This window comes from Phodopus roborovskii, unplaced genomic scaffold (assembly GCF_943737965.1).
Source record: "Phodopus roborovskii unplaced genomic scaffold, PHOROB, whole genome shotgun sequence".
Lineage (NCBI taxonomy): Eukaryota > Metazoa > Chordata > Mammalia > Rodentia > Cricetidae > Phodopus > Phodopus roborovskii.
Window position 1 is genome coordinate 19,710,327 of NW_026126447.1, and position 11,019 is coordinate 19,721,345.

An 11,019-nucleotide genomic window follows, 5' to 3' on the forward strand; every position below is an offset into this window, starting at 1 on the left:
GCACACTATCCACTATATCCACCCTATGACATCAAGGCCGAGCTGTCTAGAACATTTGCCCCGCTTAATGATAAAAAATATACCACATTCCTTAAGGGGTATGGGGTGAAAGAACTTGGGAGATATCAACTCTTCACTCTTCCTGTTTAGATATGTGAAAATTGAATATATGCCTCTTCGTTCTTTATGTTCAGGTCTTGATTCTGCCATGAAGCTATAAATCCTCTGTGCTAGGATTTTCTCTGCCCTGATATGCCAGTCTTTTGCATGTTGTCACAATCTGGCTCATACCACTCTGATGCCAGAGTGCTAGGAATGCCATGGGTTGTCTATAAAGATCAGCCACTTTATTTTAATATGATTTCAAATGTGTTTTTGCTTAGGGCTGATAAGGATTAGTTGTATATAAAATACCCTAGTAACCATTTGCTCATATTGTTTTTAATACCTTTGAATCACATCTTCTACTAAAAGTAAATGACACCTTAGATTTATAGGCATCCTATAAATCCCTGGCATCTGAGGCTTCTATAATGAGAAAATGTTCGCAGCAACAAGCCGATTTATACTAAACTTTTAAATGTTACCAAGGAATTTTATATTTTGGCTCTTTTTAGTATAATTGAATTGTATGCTATGTATGATAAGGAGATGGGTTCAAAGTGATTAGACATCTAACTGAAATCATTCCAGAACATTCCAGAAAGGTAAAATTGATAATGACATTTATTCTTAATTTTACTTTTATTGATTCTTTGTGGATTTCACATCATGCATTACAGTCCCGCTTATGTCCCTGTTCCTTACATCCACTCTCTGCCCTTGAAATGACATTTCTAATACCTGAGAGCTGGTTGGAAGCTCATGCATTTGCCTTTTACTATTTATCAAATGTCTTCTATGACTAAGAGGGAGTATATAGAAAACACTTTGTATTGTCTGGGTAGTCAGTAGGCACTCATTAAAGGAAACTAATGAAATAGATACTGAATTCCAAGTTTGACATTCATAGCAATCCGGAAACCATTAAAAAGGTACAGAAACCAAAGAAAAGACTGAAAATATATAGCTGTGGTAACTTCTGTTTTTAAAGAGTTGTCAAGTTTCCCACCCCAAGTTATTGCTTAGCTTGGTGACACCTTTTCAAATTCCTTGTTCCCAGGGGACTGCCTTACATGCCTTGCAACATCAGCCAGCTGGAGTACTACCTAGGCCTTCTCCCCTCACCCCCCACCCCCCAGGCCTCTCATGATTTCCTTAGCCTGGGTTTCGCCATCGTGGATGAGAGGCCAAGGCCATTCCTCCAGTAGCCCATGGAATATTGCTTGAACCCATTGAGCCCCAGTGTTCTCTGGGCTTCCCAGGCTGTCCCGGAGGTCAGCAACATTGCTGGGGATGCTTTCATGTTTGCACACCTCTCCAGAGGCACTGAAACACCCAGTCATGGGAGCAAGTGGCCCCATTGGAGACAAGATGATGAGGTGGGGGTGGCAGGGTAACCAGGGGGACCTTCATAGCGCGTGGAACAGCTTGCACTGCTGTAGCAGAGAATGAATGGGGGGGGGTGACATGTTTATGACCATTAATGCATTTAGCAGCGACATTGTTACCACTGAATAATCGTAGAGTCCATTCGTAATTCTGACCTGGGCTTGGACTCTCCTGCCCCCTGCTAAGCTGTCTTCCTTTCCTCCCACAGACTTTCAGCTCTTCCTGCCTCCGGAGGGTTTCTCAGGTGGAGCACTAGGGAGGTGACAGCTCTCTTTCCACAGCACTCCACTGGCTTAGACAGTTACATTGCCCTGCACCAATAAAATGCATTTAGCCTTGGCCTGTGGGACACGTAAATCCTTCAGGGTCTATTTATATATAATGGTGAATATTTTTATTTTCCCGTCAAATGTCCTCTCTGTGTCTGTCACTGTTGTAAAACAGTGGCTTTTAGACATTACTCTTTTTTTTTCTATCGCTGAACACTTTGTTTGGCTTCATTCTCATGTGGAACTGTCTGTGTTTGCAAAGCAACATGAACCTGAGCGGCTTTGAGGTGATGGTGGGAAAAGGGGGTCCACAGAGCAGCTCAACTCTACCCCTACCCCTGTGGGACCTGAAAAGGGGCTATCAAGAGAAGCGAAAGGGAAAAAAATAACATGAACTCCTGGACAGCAAGACTATTTATTTTATTTCCTGTGTAATATACCGAGGCGTGCTTATTATATGACATTAAAATAGCCAAACTTCTGCTGATATGTGGATCAATAATCCTCCTCTTGTTATAGGTTCCACATTTATCTCCTACTGTTCCTGAAACTGAAGATTTTCTCAAAGTGGGACCCATTTTTAAACGGTTAAAGACAGAGTGTGTGTCTGTATTAGAAGAACAAACTGATTCTGAGCATGATGCTTTTAGCAGAAAAGCTAGCTGACACAGGATCTGCATTTTTCTTTTGAGACCTAGTCTTGAGTTATACTAACTATAATTAAAACACAATAAATTATTTTTCTCTAATGAAAATTTGTGATTCTAGAGAAAAAGTTCTCTCTCAGGCACTGGGTCAGACTTTATGGATATCCCATCATTCATATTTGTACTAGTTCAAAGGGGCTTTTCCATAATATGAACTGAGTGGATCTTACTTTTAGAAAACAGTTTGAGAAAATGTTTCTTTCATTCTAAGAAAATATATAATATGAAGGTATAATGCTGTAGCTGGAGACAAGGGTCATTGGTTAGGAGAACACACTGCTTTTGCAGAGGACCCAAGGTCAAATCCAAGTACCAGATTTGTGCCTGTGACCACAGCTCTAAGGAACCTGATGCCATTTCTGGCCTCTCTGAACACTGTATTCACATGCATATACACACTCACAAACGCAAGCATAAAACACTTAATTAAAAATTAAATAGTTTCTAAGTTGAATGCCCCAAATGTATTATTCTCTTATCCTTTGGAAGGTAGAAGAATTGACTAGTCAGGTCAACGGATCATAATGGCAAAGCATCAGTGTACCAGAGTCAACAGGTACAGCAGTTGGAAATCACGTAGCAAAGTCAATCCCATTGTTTGTTCCATGTAGATCTCCACTCGAGATGTTTTCTCTAACAGAGTATGTACTCTAAATAGAATCCCAGAACCGGGTGCTGGGATCATCCAGAGTCCATCACATGTTTCCGGAGCACAAACCAGCAAACCCTGAAGGGGCTAAGCTCAGAGTGGGATAGCAACCACCTTCAGAGCTCTCACAGGCTGGTGGAAGGGTTTGAAATGAGAACATGTATAAATAAATACACATACAGCCTATAGAGCCATAGTTAAAAGCATCCTCTGCCTACAGCAGATTACAGCTCTGGCTTAAAGGCTAGAAGAGCATTTGCCAAGGAGGCAAATGAGTACAGTGCTCTCCAGGTATAAGACAGAACATGGAAAAGCACTGAGCATTATATGCAAGTTAAAATCTTAAGACGATGTTCTGGCTGCTGAGCATGAGACTGTAACTGAAGTTCTAGATCCCATGAAATGCCCATCCTAGTAGAGGATGAATATGTATACCTGAGGACAACTCACTAGACATAAATAAAGGGATGGGGTAAAGATGAAGCAGGGATTCAGGTCCATCTGAAGAGGCCTAAAGGTCATGCTTGGCAATTTGAATTTGTAAGGTAGCTCTGTGAGTGATGACCCATATACTCTTTATATAATAGCCCTGACCGTGACTTCATGTGGATTAAAGACACATGCTGCTTAATATAAAAGATTGGCGGCATTCATTGTGGCGTTTATTTGAGCAAACCTCCTTAAGTTGCATCGATATTCTGTTGTGTGGGTATGAAAAGGCCACCCCGATGGATGTAAGACATAAAGTGGAGAGAAAGCGAGAGCGAGTGTTATAGGAAATTGCTGTAAAGGAGTAGCCTTGAACACTGCCTTGGACTTGAACCCAAATTCTTCTTGCCTGTCAGTAGCCTGCAGTGTGCACATGATTTTACCTGAGGCTTCCAGATGGAGAACAGCAAATGCTATGCCAAGATGTCTCCACTGGGTACCTTAAATATTGCTGGAGCCACACAGGCTTCTGTGCAATGTGCACTAATGTGTCAGCTGGGAGCCAATTTTTCACCCTTAGTTTGAAAACAGGGTTCAAACCTGTTAACTCCTGTCTGCCCTCTTCCTCTCCCACTGTCCTAAAGTTTCTGGAAAGTGTACAACATACAACTTTCCATAGGGACGATGGATTGTTTTATGAAAGTCATTCTAATGGCTTCACCTCTAGCATAAAGGGTGTTTTTAGGGACATTTTTTTTGTATAATGTGCTGTTTCTGCCCATCACCCACCAAAGCATGCACACCCATTCTTTTAAGTGCTAAGGGATACTGATTCACACTGCCTTTGACCAAAGGCCTACACTAAATCTATAATCTGGAGACTACAATAGGATTTCTTATTTTATGCCAATTTAATTTAACAAACAACAACAAGCACTTCTGCATTATAGATTGCCTCCTAGCTTTTACTTTGGAAGACAAAACAGGTCTCTAAGCACTGGTTCCTGAGCATGTATCAGAATCACACAGAGCTTCCAAAAGCATAAGCTGCTGGGCTAAGTTACCTTTTATCATAACTAAGAAAATTTCAAGTCTAACCATTTAGACTTTAATGCCATCGAAGACACCAGAAGGGAATATTATCTAACAACAGGACACCTGGCAGCCAGGACAGTCATCCAAAGTTCTTCTGTAACATTGGGGCATCCTATATTTGGCATATAGGCCTACTATATCTGGCAGACATTTCTGAGAAGCAGGGAATCTTAAAGGACTATCCTACCTTGTCTTGTCAAAGATTGGCAGTTGCTTTCTTTTATATCCTGCTGGTCCAGTTTGGATATACTGTCAGCAATTGAGGCAAGGACAGTTTCTTTTCCCAGAGTCTAGCTTTTTCCACAAAGAAAGCAAATTCCATATAGAGTGCCCTTGATTTCTACCATCTTCTCTGAAGTAAATAAATGTTGCCAGGAGCAGATGTGTCTCATTGTCAAGAAAAGCCTTATGTTAGTGAAACATTTTAAGTACCATATTCTGTAGATCCTAGAAGCATTTGAAGATCATTTATCTATCTAAACATATTTGTGTATGACCTTGAAAACATACCTATTAATGACTGTAAGTTTGATAGTTTTGGGTAACTAAGTATTAACCTGTATTTCTTTATTATCCTAAATAGCTTTCAAGAACTGAAAATTTACATTACATTTTCAAATCAGCTGCATAGGTAAATATCTTAAACAAGAATAGAAACATATATTTCTTTGGTTTTCGGTGTCTGAAGAATAGAATTCCCCCAACATTTGAAGGTGATGAGAGACATGTTTTGTCTTTCGTGATGATGCATCATAGGGCAGATCGGGTTTTGCCACTTGCCATTCCTGAACAGGGAATATGGTTGGTTTTTATAGTCCCATTGAGCTTCATTTCCTTATCTGTGCAATGAAAATGTAATATAACTCTGGAATTTGGAAGTGATTATCAGTATAAAAACTTTCTCAAAATGCAAAGCATGCAAAAAAATTACTTACAAGGTTATCTTTTTATTTTCCGCTTGGTGAATTCACTATATGCTATTCAATATCATCACCGAAGTTGATCCATACCTAGCAATACACTTTAGACAATGGCCCAGAAATATGCTTTGTGGATAGGCAAACCTATTTTCTTTTACCATTCCCAAACATTTAGAGTAATGGTTTTGAAGTATGGTCCCTATTCGTTTCAGCATCTCCTGAGAACTTGTTAAAAATTCAAATTCTTGGGTAAACCCACTGAGTCAAAACCTGGGAAGCAAGCCCAGCAAGCCCTTGAGGTTATCTGCATATATACTGAAGCTTGCAAAACATTAATTTAGAAGAGTCACTGCTTATAGAACATTTCATAGCCTGCCTTGGGATCCTCAGTGTACAGAACCACTGATTTCTGACCAGGAAAAACAGTACTGTCCCCTACGGTGTATAACTGATCTCTGACAGACAAGACTTAAAAATGTGCCCAGAGATTTTTACATCCCATCTGTAGGGCATGTTTCTTATGGGAAATGTTCTTAATATAGATACCTGGCTTTAAGTTGTACATTTATGCTGATACAGGCAACCTAACTTGAAAAGATATAGTATGCTCACCTGTCTGTGAGTACTTCATCAGCTAAAATTTTGTTTAGTGCACATGCCCTTAACTTTATAACTTAGAAATAATGAAACTGAGGATGAATATATATATATTTCAATCACAACTTTGATAACACAGATAAAGTGTGTAGATTTAAAGCTACACTGCATTACTTATAACATACTCTTTCAGTTGTTTTAGAATTCTGTGTTTGAGTAGCTTCAGTTTATAGATATTTGCAATTAATCATGTAAAAAAAGTTATAATTTAGTTATCCTGCTATCATCAACCATTTCACCATTGTGAGTATTGGGATTAATATTTCTCAAACTATAAAATCAAAGCAAAGAATGAGGAGGTTTTAGTTCAGTGATGGCAGACTCTGTCTCAGATAGCTATATAAATAAATTCAAAATAACAATAAAAATAGTGGATAATGGATAGAGTCAAAAAGTTGATAAAAGGTGGAGCAGATTTACCCCTTCAGAGAAAAGCACAAACTACCCTGATTGAGATCCATGACAATGTTCTTACCAGGATGGTAGTTCTTACCAGGATGGTAGCCAATACTGTAAGCATGCTGTGCCTTACTCCAAATACTGTGCCCCAATAATATGAGCCTGGGAGTATGTTGGCTTGTATAACAAAGGAGATGTTGTAAGTGGGACTTAGTATATAAACTTGGAGATGGGAGGCTATCCTGAATTATCCAAGTTATCTTAAATGCTTCCTCTTTTGGTACTGATAATAGAACACATGATACATAAGCATTTTACTTCTGAATTCCCAACTCAACCTCAGGTTCTCTTAATATAACCATGTGTTCTTAAAAGCAGGAATACACAAAAGGAGATAGGAGTGGTATGGTGTATGAGCAGATGTCTTAATTTGGTTTTCTATTGCTCTGATAAAGCACTATGACCAAAGTCAACATGGGGAGGAAAGAGTTCATTTCAGCTCATAACTCTCAGTTCACATTCCACCACGGAAAGAAGTCAGGGTAGGAACTGAAGCAGAGGCCATGGAGTAGGGATGCTTATTGGCTTGATCCCATATCTTGGCCAGCCTGATGTTTGATAGGACCATGGACCACTAGCCCAAGTGTAATGCCACCACTATATAATGATCTGGGCCTTCCTATCAATCACTAATGAAGAAAATGCACCACAGACTTCCCCACATGGCAATCTGATGGGGTTATTTTCTCAGTTGAGGTTCCCTCTTGCTCAATAATCCTACTTTGTGTAAGGTGACATAAAACTAGCTTGTACAGACATGAGCCACTCTTGGTGGATTTAAAAATAAAGGACACAGCCACATGGTAAAGATTGCAATGGCCTCTAGAAGCTAAGAATTGTCCTTACTGGACAGCAATAGTCAGCAAGGAAATGGTGGCTTGAACCTCCATCCTACAATTAGGAAGGTCTGAATTTTGCCAGCAGAATGAATGAGGAAATAGATTCTCTGTAAATAAATAAATAAATAAACTTTGCCCTGCCAGTACCTTTATTCAGGTCTTGTGAGTGGTGGTGGTGGTGTGTGGTGGTGGTGGGGGGGAGCAACAGATAACTCTAACTACATCTGCTCTGTGGATTTTTGTTAGACAAAAACTGTTGTTGTAAGCCACAAAAACAACACCAAAGAGCATGTGTAAATATTTTAATAATTTACTAATATTTATTTTATGTACATTGGTCTTTCACCTGCATATGTGTCTGTGTGAGGATGCCAGATCCCCTAGAACTGGAGCTACAGAGAGTTGTGAGCTGCTGTGTGGGTGCTGGGAATTGAACCAGGTCCTCTGGAAGAACAGCCAGTGCTCTTAACCACTGAGCATCTCTCCAGCCCCACTATTTTAAAAGTCATTAATGAGCAATACGTCATAATTTGCACCCAACTGGATCACCTTGTGTGGACAAATGACAGCCAAGACTTGAGGCCAGCCACAGACACTATGAAATGCTATAGGATGTTGTATAAGAGAAAGAGAAATTGCACAAGCCTGAATTTCCAATCTGAAGGAGGAAACAAATAAAGAATACCAGAAATGATAAAAAATTTTTTGAAAAATGCAAAACCTTTTTCTTCGTTTCTGTGACAGAAAACTGACTTGTACTCTCCAATGTCAGGCTTGCATTATGACATGTGTAAGTGGGTGGAGCGCCAACAGAAACCTTAACACAAAGGATGAGAGATGCTAGGAGAGCTACAGTGTTTCAAAACCCATGTGCTTATTGTGATGTAGTGTGTCAGGAATTCCAAACAGGTTATGACAATTCATGCACTGATGTGTATAGTAATATCTAAAAGGTATATAAAAAAGTAAGCTCAGAAGCTCTTAGTGTAATTACAAGGGAACACTAAAATGTGTATACCCAAAAGAAGGCAGGAAGAGGAGACAGGAATATAAAAGATGTTGGAAATATCAAAATTAAATGTAGTAGTAAATATAAATACAGCTGTGTCAATAATTACCCTGGAAGTTTCTGTCAAAGTTCAGATTGATGGAATAACCAAAAAGTGACACTAACTTTTACACTGTCTACAAGACATTTAGCATCAAAAGCATGGGTCATTTTTAAGAATAGTGAGAAGGAATATGGCATATGGACAGTGTGCATAAGAAGGTTGATGTGTTTGTTCTATTAATGCCACACAGGTATGTTTAGGAAAAGTGATAAGTGATAAAGATATATCACAAAGATAAAAGAGAAACGCATGTTCTATGAGGCAGAGCAAGCCATCAGCATTCACAAATCTATAGACACCTTCATCTTGGATTCTATAGTCTTTAGAACTGTGGGCAACAAATTTCTGTTATTTATATAAGGGTGTGCGTGCATGCCTGACTCTGTGTGTGTGTGTGTGTTTTAAAGAGAAGCAAGAATGGAATAAGAGAGCTATGGATTGTAAGAATAGGCAAACCTTGCTTGTGGAAGTGAACCACATCAGTGATTACATCTGAGAGAAAGATGACTGAGAGGATAGAAGCATGGGAATGTTATGTATCATTCATGCTGTGTGTTCTTTATATCACTATATTTTATCAAAATGTATTTTTAATATGTGTAATATGTGCTTGTCCTATATATAAAACTTTTAACAACCCCTAAAATGCAGGAAAAGAGCAGCAAGAATTTGAGACTGGCCTCTAGATAATGAAAACAAAATCAGGTCACAGGATGTTAATGTGTTTAGGATGCTACTGATTCTGAGAAAGTACAGTTTATTATACATTTGACAGCTCATAAATCAAGTGCCATACATAGAAATCAACTGATTTAGAACATTTGAGTATTAACACATCTTCCATTTGTAATGGATGTTGACACATTGGCCTCTGTGGTCCCACTCATCCCTCCTACCTTGTGGTAAATGTTGCCTACTGAGCCCACTTTGCACCTTGAGCTCCACATTCTACAATATGATCGCTATACTGCATTTTGTTATTTCCCTGAATACAGTTTCCTAATGCAAAGCTTTGATGTAAGAATTTCTCTAATATAGGGCAGTTTACTATATTTTAAGTGAAATATGATCTGTTGCTTGAAGTTGGACTTAACAAGTTAACCTTGAGTAAAAAATTGAGACCAGTTGAATATTTCATCCAAAGGCCCTGTTTTGGTTAATATAAAAGACAGAGCAAGCAAGCCAACCAAATTATATGTTTAAGATCATTTTTTTCAACCAAAGAATGGTTATTCAGTTTACAATGAAGAAAAAAAAAATCTAGTAGAAACAGATTTAAAAAAAAAAATCTTTCAAATTTATTGAGTTTCAAGGTAAGCCATTTTTAATTATATGAAGCTTTGTGCTAAAGAGAAATGACATTTCTCTAGATGTGATAACTTCCCGGGCCTTGCTTGTCTCATGTCACTTTTTACAGAATCACGTGAGATACAAATGCCATTCGACTGATGTGTGTATCACAATATGCTTGGCATGGTATCACAACATGCTTGTGTTTTTCTCACCATGAATGACCTAGTCTGAAAAGAAGGCACAGAAGAGAGCCTTGAACAAATAGGTGAAAGACTCAGAGCCTAGGGTAGTTCTGATCTTTTTATTTGGGGATTTTGAAACTGACCCTGCAATTCAGTGCGGGAGAACTTGGGTACTTTCCTTGGTAAAGGAAGTCAATTAATTCAGGTAAGCATTCTTTTTTTCAGGAGATATTTCTTGTTTTATAAGTGCATGTTACTAAAGAACAGTCAGGTACAGGGGAGTTTTTAAAACCATAGAGAGGCAGAAATTATATCATTTGGACTTCAGACTCTCAGTTCTTTCTCGGGAGTTCATTTCGTTAGGTAAATGAAAAAAATATTGTATTGGTATGAGTGCCCTTGAACTAAAGTAAGGATGATTGTGAAAGGTCCTGACCTAACAGTAAAAGTCGTGAGAAAAGCAGGTGTGTTTTGAATTCAAATGTACCAACTAGAAAAATAGATCTTGGGACAAACTGTAATTGTTTACCAACTTGGCTAAATTGGGTTCTTGTTCATTCAAGGGCTTGGCATTATTTTGTACACTCTCAGTCATATTTAGGATGGCTTTTCTGCTTGAAGCAATTTAGAATCTAGTTGTGGGGAAAGATATAGATAGTGATAAATATAAGTAACAGTATATGTCATGAAAGATATTATAGTAAATCTGTCCAAAAGTTTAGTAAATAGTAAAAAGATCATTAGTAATGATCATGCAAAACTTGAGAGGAAGAGCTGGATTTTGTTTGTTCAAAAGGACTTGCTGGGGACCAGTTCAGGTGCTTAACCAATGTATTGCATTTCACTGCCATGGTGAACACGATTGTTGTCATTCATGAAAATAGTTGTTTTCTGTGGAGTCAGATGCTGCAATTACA